Source organism: Aedes albopictus, chromosome 1 (genome assembly GCF_035046485.1).
Source record: "Aedes albopictus strain Foshan chromosome 1, AalbF5, whole genome shotgun sequence".
Taxonomy (NCBI): domain Eukaryota; kingdom Metazoa; phylum Arthropoda; class Insecta; order Diptera; family Culicidae; genus Aedes; species Aedes albopictus.
Genome location: NC_085136.1, coordinates 306302380 through 306325301, shown reverse-complemented (window position 1 = coordinate 306325301; position 22922 = coordinate 306302380). Strand labels below are relative to the sequence as shown.

General features: G+C 36.5%; 1 protein-coding gene across 12 annotated transcripts in view; it reads left to right on the top strand.

Moving 5' to 3' along the window:
- LOC109415284 (sodium/calcium exchanger 3) overlaps positions 1–22922 on the top strand; it is a 504848-nt gene that overhangs the window by 204477 nt on the left and 277449 nt on the right. The window lies entirely within an intron of this gene.

The window sequence follows — 22922 nt, the reverse complement described above, 5'->3', positions numbered from 1 at the left end:
AGCAAGCTGGGGTCCAATCGAGCAGAAAAAATCGTTGAAGGCATTCGCAGTACTGGAATCATCGCTAGTAAGATTCCCGTTCACGGACAACTTGATGGCGTTAGTCGTGTCTTTATTCCTACCCAGGATTTTGTTAATATTCGTCCAAATCCGTTTCTGATTTGACGTGGAAAAAAGTTTGCTGAAGTACTCTTTCTTGGCCTGGTCTTTTGCTCGCTGTACTTTCTTAGATACATGGTCAAGCAGCTCCTTACAGCGAATGTTGTTTGGGTTTCTTCTCTGGCTTCTCAACAAATTATTCTTAATTTTAATCAATGTCCAGATATCAAAAGACATCCATGGACAAAATCCTTTGATTTTGGTTTCAACGCTTACAGTTCGGGAAAACTGCTCTTTTAACGCTTTGTAGGTGTTCAGGACAAACTGCACTTTGATTTCAGCGCTTCCTTCCGGTAGAGTGGCCATGGCATTTTGAAAAGCAATGTTCAATTTTTGGTTGTAAACTATGGTTTTCTCAAGACGACGTTGTTCAATAGGTTTTTGGAGTCGGGAAGTGGATAACACCAGACAATGATCACTTATGTCGGTATAAATTGTCTCATTTACAACTGTACAATGCAACGCATCAGAACAAATAGTGTGATCTAGTATGTTTCCACTTGCTGGTCTGGTTCGACAATTGTTACTAACCGAATAGTTATAACAGTTTAGCAGGTTCGTGTACTCATCGACGATGCGACAATTTGAAACATTTGTCGGAATATTGATATCCCCAACGATGATAGAAGAGGAGTGACGTCCTCCAGTTGCACATATGGAATCTAGTTTTGAAAAGAAAGCTGACAAATCAAAACCAGGAGGCCGATACACTGCGTGTATATGAAATGGTAATTCTCCAATATCGAGGGAAATATGCACATGATGAAACCCATTGAAATGTTCGTTGATCACTTCATCAAAAGAAATTGTTGATCGTACATATACTGCCAAGCCTCCACCCCGAGAATCAGGTCTGCACGAAAAGACATTATTCACCCATGTTTCGCCAATAACAATAACATCTATTACTCCACGATACAGCTCAAGTACTTCTTTAAATCGGTCAAAAGTATTCATGTTGTTCATTCCCCTGATGTTAAACTGTAATACTTTTAAATGAAATTTATCTACGATATAGTTTGAATCCTTATTTAATTGATCAATTGAATCGAAATAGTAATTATAATTAGTAACAATACTTAAGATCTGTTTACAACGATTTATTACGGAAAAGGAGAAAATTAACGTTTAGACTGCGGAACCGCTGGTGGAGAGATGCCTGACAAGTTGAGGACTCTTTTGTAGCTTGTGGGTTGCAATCCGGAAAGTTGAAGTTTGCTGCTAATCTGTTCTATCTTTGCTCCATCTTGCCGCTTCAATAGAATTTTTCCACCTCTTCCAGGCCACACATACTTTATTTTAAGGCTTTCTTGCAAGCTTTTTGCTTGTTGCAGGTGTTCCCTTCCATATGAAGTCATCTCATCCCGTATAGTAATTGTCTTTGGCGAACCGTTGAGAGCTTCACATATGCTCGAAGCTAGCACAACTCCATGTGAACGTTTCCGTTGGAATAATTGTTCCTTTTCCTCCTCAGAAGAGAAAGAAACAATGATAGGCGATACACCATTCATTCGTTCCTTCCCGATGATACGCCTAGTAGCAGCAATTGCGGTTGAACAGTCGAAATCGCACTTTAGTAGCATACAGAGTTTGGACACAAGGCCAACGGTGTTTTCATTTTCAACCATCGGTAGACCTAATATCACAGCATTCTTGGCCTTAGCTGCTCTGTTGATCCTATCCATGTCGACCTCCAGACGATCCACCGAGCCAGCGAGCTCTCCGCACGTTTCCTGCCATCTCAATTCCTGATGAATTTTCGAATTCTCAGCTCTCACACATCCAACTTCCTCTTTGAACGTTTTGAAGTCCGCTTGTAGACGATCGAACTGCTCAGCCAAAAAATCCTGGGACTTCTCTATCTGCCTGCTCGTGGATACGATTTCAGAGATTTGCATTTGTGTTTGCTGGAACATTAAACGAAAGTTTTCCGAGTCCACTTTGACCTCCTTCACTACCTTGCCAAGTAGTTGCAGCTCACGAATGGTATCATCATTAGTCGTTGTCTGTCGACTGGCCTGTAGACACATCTCGCTGCATTCCACCGAACAGAAAAATGGTTTGCTCTTCGCTCTTTTAGCCGCATTGCCGAATAGCTTTTTGCAGCGAAAGTGCGCATATTTCCCACAGTAGGAGCATTCGATCAGCCTCACCGTCTCCTTTTCCAGTTTCGTACATACATAACAGAAAAAATCATCTTCAGCTTCGGACATATTTTCACAATATTCTGTGCATGTACAAGCAAAACGGACGGTGACTGATATTGATTTAAGATTGTTGTGACAGAACGAATTGCAAAAAAAATAATAGCAGGTCAAATGACAATGGACCAATATGGGTGTGTTGATTGCTGTCGGAGTTGTGTATCACAGGCAATTCACAAGTGTCGGAGTTGAATGTATTTCGTGAAACAATACTCGATCTTAGATACGATACACATAGTACCTGTTTTTAGCCTTATGCTTGGTGCAATGTTCAGCATAACAACGGGGACCCCAGCTGCTTTCTCCACACTATTCACTGCCACACAATTAATGACCACAAAATGCGTATTTCCTTTTTAAACCACGCTTCTAGTGGAGCACAATTCTAGTGACCGTTGTATTTGATCCAGGGCTGGTCGCGTATAATCGAAATCCAAGGTTTTGTCGGGTGTAAACACAAACATTCATTGGATACATGAGTTCCATAAAATTCCAATACGAGTTTTGTGGAGATCCGACTCAGCAAAAGCCAAATTTCCATGTAAAGTCAATCGTTACTTGGAATACATCGGATTTCAGCAAGGAAAACCACAGAATTCCGACACTGGGTTCATTCCAAATTCTGATACCTGAGCACCGTTACTCCGACACATTGGATCCATCGAAGTCTTCCCAATATAATTGTCAAACGAATTCTATGATATCAAACAAAGCAACTGTCAAACTGCGAACAATAAACCAGGAACTTGAACTCCGACAAGCAATCCATCAGATTTCAATTCGAAAACTGCTACAGTTTTTAATGAAATTTTCACGTAGTTTCCTTATCACAGACTCCAACAGATTTTCCCGAATTCCAACAATAAATCTGCACAATTGTTGAAAAGCATCATGGATCCAAACCGGAATAGGTACATACATCAGATTAAAACAAGGAATTTGTCGGATTTCTAAACATATGCACATTAGACCTGTGCGCCGCCGCGCCACGCCGCCGCCGCCGACACTTTTTGTCCCACGCCGACGCCGATCGAGGTATCGGCGGCGCGCCATACGCCGCTGTTTGTCACGCCGCCAATTTTCATTTTTCGCGCCGGTGATCAGTGCACGAACAAAATTAAGTTTATATAAAGTTAAGATAAAAAAGTCTCACGATCACTATCATAAGAGTTTGATTACAATTACTGATTTCCCAACTCTTAGAACACACATTCACATCTCTTCAGAAGTTTCTTCAGAGAATCTTCCAGAAGGATTCAGTGATGCCTTCTGGAGATCCACCTAAGATTCCTCCAGAAAAATCTTCAGGTATGCCTCCAGGATGTTTTTTTTTCTGAAGATCTCTCAGAAAGATCTCGGCAGGAGTACTTTCAAAAATTATTTCAGGAGAATTTAGGGATGCCTGCTAGAGTCACATCAGAGATTCATCCAGAAGATCCTTCAGGAATTCTCACAGGAGGTCCTTCAGAGATTAGTCTGAGAGTACCTTCAGGAATTCCTACAGGAGTGTTTCTAGGATCTAGTGCAGGAGTTTCCTCAGAGATTCCTCCTGGAGATCCATCAGAAATTCCTGGAATTTGTCCAAGAATCCCTCCTGAAAACCCTTCGGGGATTCCTCTTGGAATTACTTCGGGATGCCTCAAGAATAATTTGCAGAGATTCTTTCAGGAGTTCTTCAAGGATTGCTCGAGAATTTCCTTCGGTGATCTCTCCAGGAGTTCGCTCAGGTGTTTCCCTAATAGCTCCAGGAGGATTCAGGGATGCCTCCATGTGTTCATTAGGATGTCCTTCACAAGTTCCCTAAGCTATTTCAACGGGAGTTCGTTCAGGTATCCTTCTACCTTTAAATATTCTCTCAGGCGGATTCATAAATGCCACCTGAAGATCCACCAAGAATCCTGTGAGAAGTTTTTTCAGGAATTCCCGCAGGAAGTCTCTAGAAATTAGATTAGGAGTTCCTGCAGGGATTCCTTCTGAAGTACCATTAGAATTTTTTACAGCAGTTCTTTCCAGGGATCGCTCCTGGGGTTCTTTCAAATTAAAGATTGAGATTGAGATTTTTTCAGGAAGACTCACGGATGCTTTCAGGAGTTACATCAGAGATTTCTCCAGAAGCTCATTCAGGAATTCCTACAGGAGTTCCTTCAAGGAATCTTGTAAAGACTGGACTCGAAAAAAATGAGACACAAAGAATAATGTATAACTTTTGATTGCGTGCACAAAAATAGCTGATTTTTTTTACCAGGAATAGTACATTATGTGTAGCTAATACCATGAAAATTTCATCAAAATCGGTTAAGTGTTGGCGGAGATATCGTCAAAACAAGAGACTTACCATTTCAGAATCTTGGGCCAAATAAATACTTTAAAAAATATCACATATTTTACCTAAAACTGTAGAGCCAAAAATACTGAACCGATTTTAATCAAAATTTTTCTGTACAAAAAGTATGTATGTAGATGTATTGTATCAAAATTTCATTCAATTTGATTTGACCTTTAAAAAGTTATAGCCTTATATGAAGCACTATGTCACAATAAGCAGATGTGGTTTTTGGTATAGTGACATTCAAACTGCTCTAACTTTTAAAATGTTCAATCAAAATGGCTGAAATTTTCACTGAGAACAGATTAACACAATGATTTTACACTGCCAAAGTTTCAAAAAAAAAATCGGGATAGTGTTGCCAATACTACAGTCAAAATAATGCACACTGATTTTAAAATGTTAAAAAGTGCCCAAAATTTGAAAACCCCGTTTTTTTGTTTGAATTGTTAAAATAAAAGTACTGAACCGATTATAATGAAATTTTCACCACTTACTATGACTTACTTGAAGAACTTACAGTCAAATTTCGACGACGTTTTGATGAGCTAACAACCAAGTTATAGCCCAAACAATTTTTAAAATGGAAGCCCAAAATTTCCAAAATCACATTTTATTGTATCGACAATATTTGCGCCAATACTGAACCGATTTTGATGGAATTTTTAGGGCATTAGCTACACATAACATGCTATTCCTGGTTGAAAAATCAGCTGTTTTTGTGAACGCAATCAAACGTTACACATTATTTTGAGTGTCTCATTTTTTTCGAGTCCAGTCTTTAGAAGTTCCTTCGATAATTCCCTTAGGATTACAATCAGGCATATCTCCAGGATGCAGTAGCTGATTACTTGACACATGGTAATTAGCTGGCTAGATGCGAATATCAAAACGGGACATGCCACAAAAGTTCAGCCTATTGGACGCAGTGGCTTAATTTCCCCAACAGGGGAGGAAAAAAAAATCTCCAGGATACTCTGAGTGATCTTTCATGGAGTTTCTACAAAAAATCTTCAAGGATTTCCTTCTAAAATTCTTTAGAGAATACCTCCTGCAAATTCTTCCCCCTACCCAGAAAGATCCGCTGAAAATCCTTCGAAGATTCCGCCTGGAAATCCTGTGGATATTCCTACCAGAATTCCTTCGAGCATTCTCCTGGAATCCCTGCAGGAATTTCTCCTGTAATTTCTTCGGGGATTCCTCCTAGACTACCTTCGAGGATTCCTTCCAATCTTCCGTCAAATCCCTTTGGTGGTTCCTCTTAGAATTCTTTCGAAGAATCCACCAGGATTCCTCATTGAATTCCTCCAGGGATTTCTTCTGCACTTCATTTAGGGATTCCCCTTGGATTTCCTGGGACTCCTCCTAGATTTCATTCAGGAATGTCTTCTGGAATTCCTTTGGGGATTCTTTTTGGAATTTCTTCGGGAATTCCTCCTAGACATCCTTCATGGATTCCTCCCTAAATTCTTTCGGGGCTTTCTCCTGATATTTTAACGTGGATTTCTCCTGGAATTACTTTGATGATTAGAATTTCTTAGAATTTCTTCGGAGGTTCTTCCTGGATTTTCTTTAGTGATTCCTTATGGAATTCCTTCGGGAGTCCTTCTGCAATTCCTTTGGGATTTCTTTCTGGAATTGCTTCAGTGATTTCTCTTGGAATTCCCTCAGGGAATTCCTTGGGAGATTTTTTTTTTGGACTTCCTATGGGAATTCCTCTTGGTAATCCTTCGAGTATACCACTTGGAAATCCTTCGGAGATTCCTTCCAGTTTTCCTGTATGGGTTCCCTCCCGGGATTACTGCAGGGATTTCTCCTTTCATTTCTTCGGGGATTCCTCCAGGAATTCTTCCAGAAATCCCGTCGCATATTCCTGCTGAACCTCCTTCAGGGATTTCTCTTGGACTTCCTTCGGGGATTCCTCCTGGAATTAATTCGAAGATTCCTCCTTAAATTCCTTCGGAGATTCCTTCTAGAGTTCCTTCAGGGATTCCTCCTGAAATTTCTACGGGAATTCCTCTTTGATTTTTTTCGGAGATTTCTCCTGGACTTCTTTCGGGGTTTCCTCTTCCTCTTCCTGCGGGAACTCCTCCTAGAATTATTTCAGTGGTTTCTCATGGAATTCCTACGAGGATCCCTCCTGAATATTTTTTGATGGTTCCTCCTAGAAATACTTTGAGGATTTCTTCTCGAATTCCTTAAAAAATAAAAATCTGGAATTTTTTTGGGGATTCCTCCTGGACTTCCTTCATCAAATCCTCCTGGGATTCTCTTGATATTCCGTCGTGGATTCCTCCTGGAATTCCTTCGGGGATTCGTGATTCCTCCTAGATTTCCTTCGGAGATTCCGCCTTTCATTCTTTCAAAAAATCCTCATGGAATCAGCAGTGGCGTAGCTAGGAATTTGGGGGCCCGGTGCAGAAGCAAATTGGGAGGCCCCCATGAAAATTACATAATATGTACATATTTTACAATGATAAATCTATACATTTAACTGTCAAATAATCTCACTGTTATACTTTGTACAAAACTTTGAAAAAATCTCGCTTTTTGTACTCAGTATTCTAGTGATGCTGGCAGTGATGGCCAACGGAAGGTTAAAAATTATCTCTCTTATCTTATTTTCTGTTTTCCTTTATGATTTTTTTCGGGAGCGCGAGATTTTTTTATAAGAATTATGCTGAAAATGTTTTAACAATTTATTTAGAAATTGCATCAAATAATCATTTATAAACGCTTTCAAAGATTGCTTTACTTTTTTCTTTAAAAAATTTTTCTTGAAGAATAATTTGTAATCAAGAATCTTTCAAGTTGTAAATGCAAGGATATCATTCAGTATTCCTCTAAAAGCACTCCTTCAGGAATGATATTATTATAATTAGCATTATTATTAAGGCTTTCAATTCCTTGGCTGGTTCACCTCAGACATGCAGGAATGTTTTCAAAATACTACAGAGTAATTTAAAAGATTCTTGCAAAGGCTTTATCGAGTATTTCTCGAAATATTAGTTCAAGAATCTATCAATTATATTCTGAGGATTCATCTAGAAGATCATCTAAAGAATTAGTTCAAAATTCCAGAAAAAAAAAATACTACAAAAAATCATCAATGATTCATTTTTGAACCAGATGTTCTTCCGAAAAATTACATCGGGATTCCCTCAGAGGAAGAGAAGCCCTTCTAGGGTTTCTTTAAACATTCTTCCGTTTCTTTCAGAGAATCCTCTTAATATTCCTTTGGTGATTTTCCATAGATTCTTCAAGTATATCTCAATTCTTCCCTCAAATAACTCTTTCAGATATTTCTCCAATAATTAAACTTGGAATTTCCTCAAGCATTCATCACTTATCTTAGTGTCCTTTTAAAGATTTCTTAAGAATCACTTCCTAAGATTACTTCAGAAATCCCACCAAAAATTCCCTTTTCCAAAAAAAAAATCTTCAAGGATTCTTCAAGAAGTTTCTCTAAGGTTTTACTAAGAGATTCATCATAGGATTTCTCCATTAATTAAACAAAATCTCCAAGGATTCCTACTGAAGAAATTGAATTAATTTAATTAAATTAAATTAAATTTTTAGATGGACTTCTGTAGGAGTTCTGTAGGAATTCTTTCGAAAAATCCTTCTGGACTTCCTGTAACGAATTTTTCAATATCCATCAACTCTAGGAGTTTTCTCAAGAGTTCCTTCAGGAAGTTTTGCTAGTATTAAAAAAAACTTATTTCTCCAGAATTTATGATTAGTTCCTCCAGAATTATTACGTTATTTTTTATATAATCCGCGCTCACTTCTAACAAATATACGAAAATAAGAAACAGAACAAAAACGCTTCATTCCATTGTTTTGAGTGGGATAAAAATGGCAGCGTAAATGGCTAAATCACAGACAAACAGACGTAACACTTGCGAAATTTCCATCGACCACGCTTTTAACGATCATTTTAAATTTTCATAGTTGTGGCTTTCACAACCAGAGGCGCGCGCATCGTTTTTCTATGCGTTTGACGTTTCACACTAGCGCCTTTTTTTTTTTCTTCTAAACCATAGGGGGATACACTAGCGCCTTCTGTTGACGATATTGCACAACACAGTGATTTGTGCAACTTTTCCACCAGGTGATGGTAGTGTGAACTGGGCGATGGATTTCCATGAAAATCGTTCAAAGTGTTACGTCTGTTTGTCTGTGGCTAAATAGTAAAGAAACAGATATCTTATCAAAATCTTATCAAAACAAATAGCTTCTCCAGAAGTCTCTGCAAGGATTTAGGAAATGTTCTAAGGTTACACAGCGTAACAAAAAATAACTTTTTGTCTGTCTCAAGAGCAAACTTATGTGTCTCCGAAGGATTTTGGGCCGCTGAATCCGGATCCGGGCTCAGATTTGCTCTAACACGTCACACTTTTGAGCTATACCTCAATTTATAGGGCAGAATATGCGATTTTGGGCTTTTTTGACTGCAAGCCATTAAGCAAGGAAATATTTTTTTAAGCAATCAAAAGGTTAATTGGTCAATTAACATCTAAATTAACGACTCATGCAAAATATTTCGTTTTACCAAATCGAATTTGATAGTTTTAAGCGATTTATGATAGGTACGATATTCCCCATACAAGTCATCCTCCAAAAGTTGCATGCAAGTTTTCATACTAACATAAAATGCTTAAAACTATCTAATTCGATTAGGTAAAACGAAATATTTTGCATGAGTCGTTAATTTAGATGTTAATTGACCAATTAACCTTTTGATTGCTTAAAAAATATATTTCCAAGCTTAATGGCTTGCAGTCAAAAAATCCCAAAATGGCATATTTTGCCCTATAAATTGAGGTATAGCTCAAAATTGTGACGTGTTAGAGCAAATCTGAGCCCGGATTCAGATTCAGCGGCCCAAAATCCTTCGGAGACATCTCAAAATCAAAATTATAAAGGATTTCCTTTAAGGCAGCCTTTAGAAATTGCTCCCAAAATTCCTTCAGGATTTTTTTCCAGAGATTTCTTTAGTAATTCCCTTGCGATTTGCCCGAAGATTCGTTCAGATTTTATTCAAGTATTCTCTTAGAGTTTCTTCAATTGATTTCATTCATTCATTCCTAAACTGATTTTTCCAGGTATTTTACAAATAATTTTGTACAAGAAATCTTTTGGGGTCTTTTTATGCAAGGATTTCTTCATGTATTTATTTAATTACTACTGCTAGTGTTTCTTCCACAAATTCCTCCAAGAAATTCCATAGGAATTCATCCAGGGGATGCATTGAGTGTTTTTGCTAGATTTTTTTTTAGAAATTCCTCTAATAAGCCTATTCAAGGATTCATAAATTCCTCCAATGAATACTTTAGAAACTCAAAAAAAAAAAGAATTCTTTCAATTCTCACAGAAATTCCTCCTAGAAATTCTATAGAAATTTCTTCATATATTTTTAGGAAATTGTTTGTGATCTCTTCTGATAATCATCTTAATTTTTTGGAACTTCTTTTGGTAATTCTCTTGAGATTTTTCTCGGTCGTTCCGTTGTAAATTCGTGGATTTATTTTTAATTTGCAAAGATGTATCTCATAGAACATCAAAAGTAATAACAGACGGAATTTAATAAAGAATTATCAGAAGAAATTTACAGAGGAATTACCAAAGAAGCTTTTAAAAGTTGCTACTTAAATTTACAAACGAATCGACTAATTAATTTTCAAAGTACCTGTATGTGTCTCTGACAGGTTTTGGGCCGCTAATTCCGAATCCGGGCTCAGATTTGTTTCAGGACGCCACAATTTTGAGCTATACCGTGATTTCGGGTGAAATTGATCGACGTGAGGTCAATTTTTATTTGTCAAAAATAAAGCTTTGAACTTAAAACAATTTGTTGAAAATGACCATCATCTGGCTATGGGGTAATTGAATGATAAGTTTACATGTTTTACAGCCAATTAGTCATGTATTTCTGTATTAAATTTGATATTTTCCGAAACTGCGTGTTTGGCGAATTTCAAAGACACTTTCAAACTTTTGTTACCGTAGCTGTATCGCACTTGGAATAAATATTCGAACAAATGTTTATAGCTGCCAAGTGTTCGCTAAACCCGATTTCGTCATCAAAAGTTCTCTAAATATTGATATTTATGCATAAAATTGTACTTTTGCTCAAGTAATGACTTGTTTAGTATGAGAATTGCTCAATATTAGGCGTTTTCTTTAGATTCATTAAACTTTAAATTTGAATAATTAAGAATTTACTAAACTATAATAAAGCTTTTCGCATTCTGGGGTGGTTTATTCAGATGGAAAACTCATTTTCGGCACTTACAAAGGCATTTCAGTGACTGATCAATTTCACCCCGAAACTAAAATTTCTGATTTTTTATTTTAACCTTCCGTAACTCGCGCGGGTGACTACCTGCGTCAGCATCACACTAATGCTGAGTACAAAAAGCGAGATTTTTTCAACGTGTTGTACAAAATACAACAGCGCGATCGCTCGAGGGTTAAATGATATTTATTACAATGAAATGATTTGCAGTAAAAGTTTCAACCTCGTTGACTGATGAAACCCGTGGTCGTACTTGTTTTAAAGCATTGAGTTTGACCATATCGACCACTATTCAAAAATTAGAAACCAAAAATTGTGAAAAGTGATCAATTTCACCCGAAATCACGGTACCTCAAATTATAGAGCAAAATATGCGATTTTGGGCTTTTTTGACTGCAAGCCGTTAAGCATGGGCATATTTTTTTAAGCAATTAAAAGGTAAAATGGTCAATTGACATCTAAATTTACGACTCACGCAAAACATTTCGTTTTATCAAATCAAATTTGAAAGATTTAAGCATTTTATGTTAATGAGTAAACTTGCATGCAATTTTTTGAGGGTGGTTTGTATCGTACCTAACATAACCGCGGCCCAAAATCTGTCAGAGACACATTAGTTTGCTCTTGAGACAGACCAAAAGTTATTTTTTGTTACGCTGTGCTATTGAAAGAATTACAATGGTAATTGTCAGGTATATGAGCAAAGGGACTGCTGGTAGAACTTTTAGAGAAATTGCTGAATCCCGTTATAAATTTCCAAACCCAAAGAATTTCAAAAAGTTCTGTCAAAGATATTTTCAAAAATAATAACCTAATTCAACTTTGAATATTATTGCCGAGAAATTCCAAAAGAGTTATGCCGAAAAAGTTTTCAAAAACATTTGCAGAGAAAATTCCAAGAATACTCTTATAGGAACTTTCGGATCAAATCCAATCAAAGCATTTCCCAAGAATTTGCCAAAAAAAACCGCCAAAAGATATTTGAAAGTTTTTTTCAGGTAACTCACAGAAAACTCGCCGAATAAATTACCAAGAAAAATGCCAAATGAATAACCCAATCAATTCCCGTAGGGATTGGCATAGAAGTTTCCAGAAAAGTGTTAAAGTTATTCCGAAAGTTATTACCAGAGATTTTCTCAAACGAATTGTCAAAAAAAAGTCAGTGAAAAGTTGCAGACGGAATTCCCAACAAAATTTTCGTAGAAATAGAAATCTAAAAAAGTTCGTAGAAATAAAAATCAGAAGCCATTTTTGTAGCATTTCTGAGAATTAGTTGAAGAAGTTTCCAAAGGAAATGCCTAACAATTAATCAAATATATCGTCACAGGAAATTTTCAGAGCAATAGCCGAATGGATTCTCAAATTAATGTTTAAAGATATTCCTTAACGAATCTGTACACGGGTTTCCGAATTAATTACTGAAAAAGATAAAAAAAAAATCCGAAGAAATACTTCAAAAATTGTAATAAATGATGTAAAAATTCTCACAGGAATTGCTCCAAGAGATTCTACTGGAATTCCTCAATGAATCCTTTAGGAATTCTTCCAAGGTTTTTATCAGCTTTTTTTTTCTATTAATACCTTTAACGGTTTCTTTAGCGATTACACCAGTTTCGTCCGGATTTCTTTCACGAAACTTGTAACGAAATGTTTCTAACGGTTTCATCAATATTTTTTTCTCAAGTGCGGAGCTCCAAGAATTCTTTCTTGGATATCTTTTACGATTCATCTGGGAAATACTTCAAGGACTTCTTTACAAATTCCTCGAAGATTTTTTGCGAAAGTTGCAACAGCGATTCCTTAGGAAACTTCTTCTTCAATTCCTTGAAGGATTTTCTTCAGTATTATGTAATCCCAAGAACTCTATAAAGAGTTTTTTAAAGATATCCACAAACGATTCCCACATGTCCTCTTCAGCATTTTTTCAGGGGAATACTTTGGAGTTCCTTCAAGATTTTTTTAGAAACTTCTTCAAGGGTTCTTTTTGCACTGCCTCATACGATTTTTCTTGGAAGTCCTTTCAAGGATTTCTTAAGAATTTGTTCAAGCATTTCTTTAGTAATCATACCTGCAGGGATTTCCTCATAAATTCCTCTAATAATTTCTGTAGAAAATCATTCAAAGATTCCTTAGGCAATGTTTTTAAGTCTTTTTTCACAATTCGTTCAGGAATCTTTTAAGAAATTCCAGTAAAAATTTAATCTTTTCAACAAGGATTTTGTTTTTCAAGTTACGTATAAAGATTCGTTCATGGATTTCTCGAAGTTTTTCTTCAGATAACCCTACAAGGATGAACACGTTCATCCCTAAAGAATTCCTGCACAAATTTCCTCAGGGGGTTTTACAGAAATTCACCGAAGGCCTCCTGCGGAAATTCTTTTGAAGATTGTTTTTTTTTTATTTGCACCAAAGAATTTGGAATTCTTTGGGGTTTCCGTCATTGATTTCTTGAGACATTATCTAGGCATTTCATAATTAGTTCTTCCAAAAATCCCTTTGCTTACAGATTTTTTTCAGGAATCCTTTAAGTAATTACTCATAGTACTCCTAGTACTTGTAGTACTACTTCATAGTACTGTAGTAATCCTTCCAGATCATCATCAAATATACCTCCAAAATCAACCCAATGATTCTTTCCTAATACATCTTAGAATTCATCTAGGCGATTCTTAAAGATTTTTTTTAGAAATTTCTACAAAAAATCCTAAAGACATTTCTACAAGAGTTCCTTCGGGAATACATTCAAATTTCTTTGGAAAATCTCCCAAGGATTCATTCGGGTATGGCTTCAAAAATCTCAAAAAATCATCAAATATATTTTCCATGAGGAACTACTGCAAGATTCCTTCTTGAAGAAATCTCTAAAATCATTCTTGGAGAAATTTCTTGAGGTCCATCTGAAGGATTTCTTGAAGAGCTTCATGATATAATCCTTGAATGGCTTTATGAACGGTTCCGAAATGGTATTTCTGAACGACTGATTGAAGAAATTCTTACAAAAAAATCTCAAAGGAATTCCTGAAGGATTTCTTGTTAATTGTTTGAAGAAATTCTTGAAGAAATGTCAGGAGGAGTTCCTGAAGCAATCATTGTAAGTATTCGTAAAGCAATGCTTAGAAAGTTTTCTTAAGCAATCCCTGAAAAAAGTTCTGAAGTAAATCATAGAGGAATTTTTGTAGAAGTCTTTGAAGTAACTGCCTGATAAATCGAAAAATATATTCTTGCCCGAAGGAATTCACGCAGAAACCCTTCAAGAACGTAACATGCGTTCAGTTCTTAATTTTGATAAATGGGGCCCCTGAATTTTAGCTGCTATCTTATGCTAAATCAACACCTATGTTTGGTTCTGTGGTTAGGATATCAGGGACATTTTCATAATGCTCATGAATTATACTTCCATATCGGTACTGAATATCGTAAAATTCAATTTTGATTTCGAACACATTTTTTATTGTATTTTGGGACTCCTGCAGGTCCAAAGAGTAATCATCAAATTAATATAAACAAAACTAACGAAACTACATGAATAAAGTGTGTACATTTATAATTGTTAATAATAGAACATCAAAATAGCCATCTGTGTTCCCCATTCCAAAATCTCTTGATAATCACGAAGAGGCCCCTACATACCTACCAGCAGATCGGTAAGTATTTAACTTATACTTATATGTAGGAATCTTTCGCTAATCACAGAACTTTATTCAAACTGGGCCCCCGAATTCAGGGGGCCTCCAAATCAGGGAAGGTTTATAACACTAGACCTGCCCTGATTTGGAGGCCCCCTAGATTCGGGGGCCCGGTGCGGACCGCACCCTCCGCCCCCCCCCTTGCTACGCCACTGGGAATCAGTCCTCCTGGAGTTCCTTCAGGATTCCCTTCTTGAATTTCTTCGGTGATTTCAAGAATTCCTTTGTGAATTTCTCCTGGTATTATAAGATTCTTTCTAAAGTTCCTTCGAGGATTCCTTTTTAAATTTCTTTGGAGATTCCTCTCCCACTTTCTATGGGGATTCGTCTTATTATTCCTTCGGGATTTTCTTTTTGAGGAATCCGCTTGTAATTCCTTGGGAGATTCCTCCCGGAATTCCTTCTGAGGTGACCTCTCGGATTCCTGCAGGGATTTCTCCTGTAATTTCTTCGCGGATTCCTCCTAAAATTGATTCGGGGATTTCTCCTGATCGATGATTACTCCTGGAATTCCATTGGTGATTTCTCTTTTCTGGAATTCCTTCGGTGATTCGTCATAGAATTCTTTCGAGAATTTCTCCTGGAATTCTGTTGGGGATTTCTCTTGGAATTCCTTCGGGGATTCCTCCTGGAGTAATTTCTGGGATTCCTCTTAGAATTTCTTCGGAGATTCCTTCTAGAATTCCTTCGGAGGTCCCTCACGAAATTCCTCCGGGGGTTCGTCTTAGAATTCCTCGCGGGGATTCTTCCTAGAATTCCTTCGGAATTTTCTGCTGGAATACCTTATGGGATTCCTCCTGAAATTCCTTCAAGGATTCCTCATGGAATTCCTTCGGAAATTCCTCCTAGTATTCTCTCAGGAATTTCTGCTGAAATTCCTTCAGAGATTCCTTCTCAATATTTTTCGTTGATTCCTCCTTGAAATCATTTGGAGATTCCTTCTCGAAATTCTTCAGAAATTTCCGCTAGAATTGCGTCGGGGATTCCTCCTGGAATTCTTTTGAAAATTCCTGCTGTGTAGTTCCCTTGGGATTCCTGCTTGAATTCATTTGGGGAATCCACCCGGAATTTCTTGCGAGAATTCGTCCTGGATTTCCTTCGGAAATTTCTCGGTAACTTCAATCAGGGATTTCTTCAGAATTTTCTGCAGAGATCTTTAAAAGAGAATGTTGAACCGCCAGAGATTCCTGCAGAAGTTTCTGCAGAGTTTCATACAGCAGTTCTTGCAGAGGTTCGTTCAGATTACTCCAGTTTTCTTCATGGATTTCTTCATGAGTTTCTCTCAGCCTCCTAAGATTCCTTCTGAGATTCCTCCCTGAAATCATTCGAGGATTCCCTAGTGTAAATAGTGTGACTTTATTATTCAATTTGATAGCTTCTGAAGATTCTGAGAAAACGAAAGAATAAACTGTAGCAAAATCAATATTTCATTGCCCTTCATTTGCAATAATGTTTACCCTAAACTCGAAACAGTCGCAAGTATTTCGGCTTCCCAAACTAATATAGTATTAAGACAGTTAAAAATTTGAAAAATGTAAACAACGTAAAAACAAAAATGTACAAATCATTTCGGCTCATTTATGTCCTTCCCAACAAACATTTTAGCTGTACAAGAGTGTAACAAAAATAACTCTTGAGCAAACTTTAGTTTAAGAAACTGTTATTCAACTAGTTCTGTTTCTTGGGATGGGGCGTTCAAGCCTTCCAATTAAACAAATAAGTAAAAAAACGCAATAGGTCTAATCACGCAGTGACGAACCCGAACAGAAATAAAAAGGTATTTATTTCAACGTAATAGACACGTAATAACGTGATGACATAATCAATGGTCATGAAAAAGCTCAGATTACAAATTCAAGAGCGTAATGACAACTTTTTCGCTTTGCCAATATTTAAATCATGGTCAAATTTTGGTCACGCCTATTCACGCCGCCGCCGCCGCCGCCGCCAAAAGCTGCCAACGGCGTCACGCCGATGACGCCGCCACCGCCGATCAAAAATGGCCCTCACGCCGCCGCCGAGCAAAATATAGTCGGCGCACAGGTCTAATGCACATAGGACACGCAACATCTATCAGAGCCGATGCTCAATTTTTTGGAACTGCGACACGGACTTATCTAATGCTAACGCAGAGTTCCTTTTCATAAGATACGCAATCTATCAGAATCAAATATTGAAATCCACAGAATTCCGACACATGTATTCACATAAAAAAGCCAAATCATAAGTAGCCATCAATGGATTCAACCTAACTCGAACATTACATTTGTAGGGTTCTGACAAGAAAATTACTGGTTGGCAATTTTCACGGTCAAACTAATGACCTAATGGCACAGAATATTCCTCATTTATGCAGGAAAATCGGAGATCTCTGTGCTCATTAAATCTCGGGACAGATTCTATAAAATGGTAATATAAGATCCATCCTACTTTACAGATATCAATGATAACAACCATCTGATTTTCAAATTGCACCAGTTGTACTCCGACAAGGACAGGAAGAAATAACAGTGCTTTTTTATCAATTATTCACGGTTTCGTGTCCTTTAAAGCATATTTTCCCATACCTAATAGGTTCTGGGACCATTTGGGCAGGCGGACCTATTCTGGGCACTTGATGCTATAACTCAGTCAATTTTGAACCAATTGACTTGAATTTTTGTATGTACATGGCTAGCTACTGTACGTATCTGACGGTGTCCCAAAAGTCAAGTAAATCGGTTCAAAATTGACTGAGTTTTAGTAGCAAGTGCCCAAAATAGGTCCCCCTGCCCAAATAGTACCAGACCCATGGATTGTTACCGAATTGAAGAATTTCCTTCACACCCTCATGAAGTAATCCTCGCAATAATTTGGCGAATATTATCTGGAGTAATCCGGTCTCATGAAAACTCTCGGGAGAAATCCTGGAAGGAATATCGGCTGCAATATATGGAAGAATCCTTCAGTAATCCCTAAGAGAATCTCTAGAGAAGTCCCTGCGAGAGTCCTGGACGAAAATTATATTTAAGAAGGAATGATTATGATGAAATTTCTGAAGAAATGTCGACACAGTCACAACCTGTAACAAAAGAACCCCGTCATATCGCACGTATTTTTCCATGAGTTTTAAAATTTACAGGTTGCTCTCGGTTTGAAGCTTGCGTTCAATATTCCATACAAGGAACTGTTTAATGTAAAATTCAGTTATATGGAATCGAAATGTACGTGTGCAATTTGTTTACGATGGGTGTAATTTTCAGAAATTTTTGCTGCGTAGATTTCTGTAAAAATCCTAGGAGGCATCTTTGGAAAAATCTGGAGAGTCTCAGGAAAATTGCAGAAGAATTCCTAGGAATTCTCCAGGATTTTTTTTTCTAGAATTGGCACCCTTTTATAAATTCGTCAACTAATTTTAAAATAATTCTTGGAAGAATTTCCAAAAAAACCCTGGTGGTTTTTCTTAAAGAAATCCAGAAGAAATTTCGGTTAGTTTTGAAATAACTGCTGTAATTTGGTCATAAGTATCTCTAAGGATATTAGGCATTTTAAAAATCTATTCTTTTGGAAATTTCTGCAGAAAACGCAGAAGAATGACTTCCTGGTCTTTCCTGGCCCCTGGAAATCTCTAAGGGATTTTTCAAAAAAAAATCATTAAAGAATTGAATGAAAAAATCTTTTGCTGCAATTGCTGAAGATACCCTTAAAGTGGTAGAGTTTGGTGATATTTCTAAAGAAACACATTTTGGTAGAAATTCAAGGAATCTATGAAAAAATAATCTGAAAAAATCTATGATGATATTTCCTGAAAAAATCTTTGGATGGATTTCTGGAGGAAAATCTTGAGAATCATAGGGGAATTGTAGAATGATTCCCAGTAGCAACATTTAAATATTTTTTTGGGAGAAACTCTGCTTAACATAATAAATTTGCTAAAAATTATAGAAAAAGTTATTTTTAAGAGAATTTCTGGAAAAGTTCTTATATAAAACTATGTGGCTTCGTGGTCGTGCGGCTAGTGTCACCAAGCATTTAGTCGCATCGTGCTAGGAGCGCGGGTTCGATTCCCGCCGCAGCTGTCAGGAAAAGTTTTCGGCTGTGCCACTGGGCGTTGCATGCTAGTCCGTTGTCTAGTGTCGTGCTTTCTTCAAAGAGCGAATAGCTCACTGGAAGTACTAAACGTGTCCGTGTCTTTAAAACTCCTTTCCTGAAAATATTGGACGTATTTTTGCAGATATAAATGTGGAACACCTGGCTAAACGCATATAAAAACCTAAAGGTCAGATTTTTGTTGAAATCTCTTGAGAAATCGGTTATGGAATTTCCGAAGTATTTGTTAAAATTCTTAAGAAATATTTTTGGCGAAATTTTTGAATTAAATCTTAAAGAATCCACGGAGCGATTCCTAGAGATATGTTTGGAATTCTGTAGACATTTCTTGAAAAACACACGTAGTAACTCCTCTCGTAGGATCAATAAAAGTAGCAATGCAAGAATCTTTGAAGGAATTACCGATGGATGTTATGAATAAATCTCTGTAGGAATTAATGGAAACATTCCTACAGGAATTTTCTGACGAAATCTTTTAAGAAATTTCTGGAGGAGTTCATGCACGATTTCCTGAAGAAAATTCTGAAGGTTTTTTTTTTAAGAATCGCTATTTATATCTCGTTTGAATCGAAGTTAAAGAAGAAATCCAATTAAACAAAGCAATTGAATTGAAACTTTTCAATTTCATTCCTAATATTATTTATAAAAAAAAATCTGACTTCCCAAGGGAATCTGTAAAGGATCCTTATGAGAAATTTTGTATAAATCGTGTTGCAATTTCCGAATGAATTTACGGTAGACTACAGCAACAAATTCATAGAATAATTTCCTGTTCCATCGAAATGGATTTTGATAAGAATCCATGGATGATTTTCTGAAGGAATCCTTGGAGAATTTCATTGAGCAATCCAAAGGAATTTCTGAAAGAATCTCTGTAGGATTTTTTGAAGGAATTCCTGTAAGCACTTCTCGAGAAAACTTTGAAGAAAATTCTCAATGAGACCCTGTTGGAAGGAACTTGTGAGGAATTTCAGAGAAAATCTTTGAATGATTTTCTAAAAAAAAAATCATTGGGGAAATATCTGAAGGATTTTTTTATTTCCTGAAGAAATCGCCGGGAATTTTTTAGGAGATATCTTCGGAGGCACATCCAGTGGAATTTCTAAATGAAACCTTGGGAATATATCTGATAAAATTATGGGAAAAGTTTTTTAAACAATCCACAGACAATTTTCTATGAGAATCTCGGGATAATTTTGAGAAGGAATTTGTGAATGAATTTTTGAAAATCATCCATGAATAATTTCCTAAAGGAATACGTGGGGTGACTACAGTAGGAACGCTAGGATAATTTTATAAATAAGATCTTGGATAAACTTCCGGAGGAATCGCTAGCGAACTTTGAAGAAGTTTAAAAAAAAAACAAGACCTTGGATTTTTTTTAATTTCTGGATGTATTTCCGAAGGCTTTCTCGAAGGAATCAATGAAAGCATCCCTGGAAGAATTTTCTAGAAGAATCCGTGGAGCAACTCCGAAAAAAAAATGCCTGGAAGGTTTTATAAAAATGTTCTTGAATAAATTTGTGGAGGAATCTCTAGCGAACTGAGGAGAAAATTCCAAAAACATCTTCGATTTTCCAAGGAATTTCTGGGAGAATTTGCGAAGGCATTCTCGAAAGAATCCCTGACAGAATTCCTTGAAGATTTCGGCAAAAAAATCTGTAGAAATCGCTTGAAAAATTCTTGGAGAAACTTGCGGAGGCACTTCTTGAGGAATTTGGTGATTTTTTTTTATTATCGTACGGGTTTGGGCCGAAGGGTCTCAGATTTTCATGAAGTTTTTTTCACAGGCAGGGCTCATGGATATATGAACACCTCCATAACGCCTATTTTTCCGGAAAACTCAGGTGGATTTTTTTTTGTTTTCCCCTGACACTACGTACTTTGAAAAATCATAACTCAAGAACGAAGCATCGTAGAAACAAATTTTTTTCTGGAAAATGAAAGCAAATTTTCTCAAGAATAAAAAAAATATGAACTGGAAAAAGTTTTTCACAAAATCTTCCACAGTTGAGAAAATTCGTAAAGAAAAGCCGGAAAAACTATGCCCGAACTCGTGGAAAATTTTCGAAAAAATATTTTTGAGAAGGTTATTTTATAAGCTTTAATCGGTGAAATTTTTGGAATGCACTTTTTTTCGTTTTTGAGTTATGGCCAATTTTGTTAAAAAATGTACAAATGTGCCATAAAAGCCTTTACTTTGAAAAACTATAACTCAAGGACGAAGCATAGTAGAAACAAAGTTTTTAAATGAAAATGAAAGCAAATTAAAAAAAAAATATGAAGTAGAAAAAGTTTTCCACAAAATTTTTCACCGTTAAAAAAATCATAAAGAAATGTCGGGAAAACTATGTCTGAACTCGTGGAAAATTTACTAAAAAATATTTTTTAGGAGGTAATTTTATAAGCTTTGATCGCTGAAATTTTTGGAATGCACTTAATTTTCGTTCCTGAGTTGTGGCAAATTTTGTGAAAAATGATCATATAATATAGGCTTACATTGTCAATTTCACAAAATAGGCCATAACTCAGTAACGAAAAAAAGTACATTCCAAAAGTTTTAGCGATCAAAAAAATTTTGAGAAGGTAATTTTATAAACCTACTCAAAATTTTTTTTTGAAAATTTTCCGCGAGTTGGGCACAGTTTTTCGGCTTTTCTTTATGAATTTTCTCAACGGTGTGGAAAACTTTTCCCAGTTCGTATTTCTTTTGAACTCCTGAGAAAATTTGCTTTCATTTTCTAAAAAAAAAACTTTGTTTCTAAGAGGCTTCGTTCTTGAGTTATGATTTTTCAAAGTAAGTAGTGTTAGGGGAAAACAAAAAGTTTTCCGGGACAATAATCGACTCTGATTTTTTCTCAATTTATTTGTTCATATATCCATGAGCCCTGTCTGTGGAAAAAGTTTCATGAAAATCTGAGACCCTTCGGCCCAATGTGTATGATAATAATAAAAAAGCCCATTTCTCAATGAAACTTTCGAGAAATTTCTGATAAAATTCGATGGACAGTTATCAGTAAGAATTCTTGGGGAATATACTGAAAAAAATGTTGAGGATTTTTTCAAATGAACCCCTAAATAATTTTCAAAAAGGTTTTATGAAGAAGTTTTTGGAGCAATTTCTGGAGTTAACTTTAAAGAAATTTTGAAAGAAACATTTGATTTGTTAACAAACTTCTGGAAGAATTTCCGGTGGTATTCTCAGGGGATTCTCTGAAGAATTTCCTATCAAAAATTATTAAAGATTCCCCGGAAGATTATTTGATGGTATCGCTGGAAATTCCTCGAAAGAATTTCTGGAGAAACTCCTCGAGAATTTCCTGAATGAAAGCTTGGAGTAATTTCTGGTGAAATTTTGGAAGGAATTGCTGAGACTACCTTTGGAAATTTATTTTAAAGAATCCGAACGGATTCGTTGAAGATTTTTTTTTCTTTAATTTTAATTAGTGTTAAAGATTACCTGACGAATTTTCTTGAATCACTTGAAAAAACTCTGAAGTAATATTTGGCGGAATTTCAGAAGCCATTAATTGAAAACTTCCTAGTCCTAAGAAAACTGAATTCCTACGGACGATTAATTCTAGAAACTGCTGTGGTGGCTTAGAGCCTTGACCAATTTAAATGGATTCCGAAGAAATTTCAGAGGATTTCAAAGCATTTCAAGTGAATCATGGGGCTGAAAGGGACGTTTTAAGGAGTTTTGAAAGTATTTCAGGGAGCCCAGTGGGTTCCATGGAACTCTCGAATGGATCTCAGGTTTTTCAGGGCTTTTATGGAAGTATGCAGTAATGGAAGTTCAAGCAAGATTTTAGAGGAGCTTTTGAAAGGTTTCTGGTGGATTTCTGAGGGCTTAAGTGGCGTTCCAAGAGGTTTTAGGGGGCATTTAAGCGGTGTTTCAGGGAGCTTCAAGGGCTTCTTAAGGATATTCCAAGGGGTTTCAGGTGATTTCAGGGGGTTGAAGTAGGTTTCAGGGCGTTCTATTAATTTAAGGGGCATTTCAAGGAGGTTCTAAGGGTTTACATGGACTTTCCGTTCCAGAGGCATTCCAAGGGCCTTTCAAGCTCATTACAGCTGTGTTCCAGAAGATCTCAGAGGGTTTCTCAGGGGCGTTTCACGGATGTTCCAGGAGATCTAAGGAAGTTTCAGAGGTTTTTTGA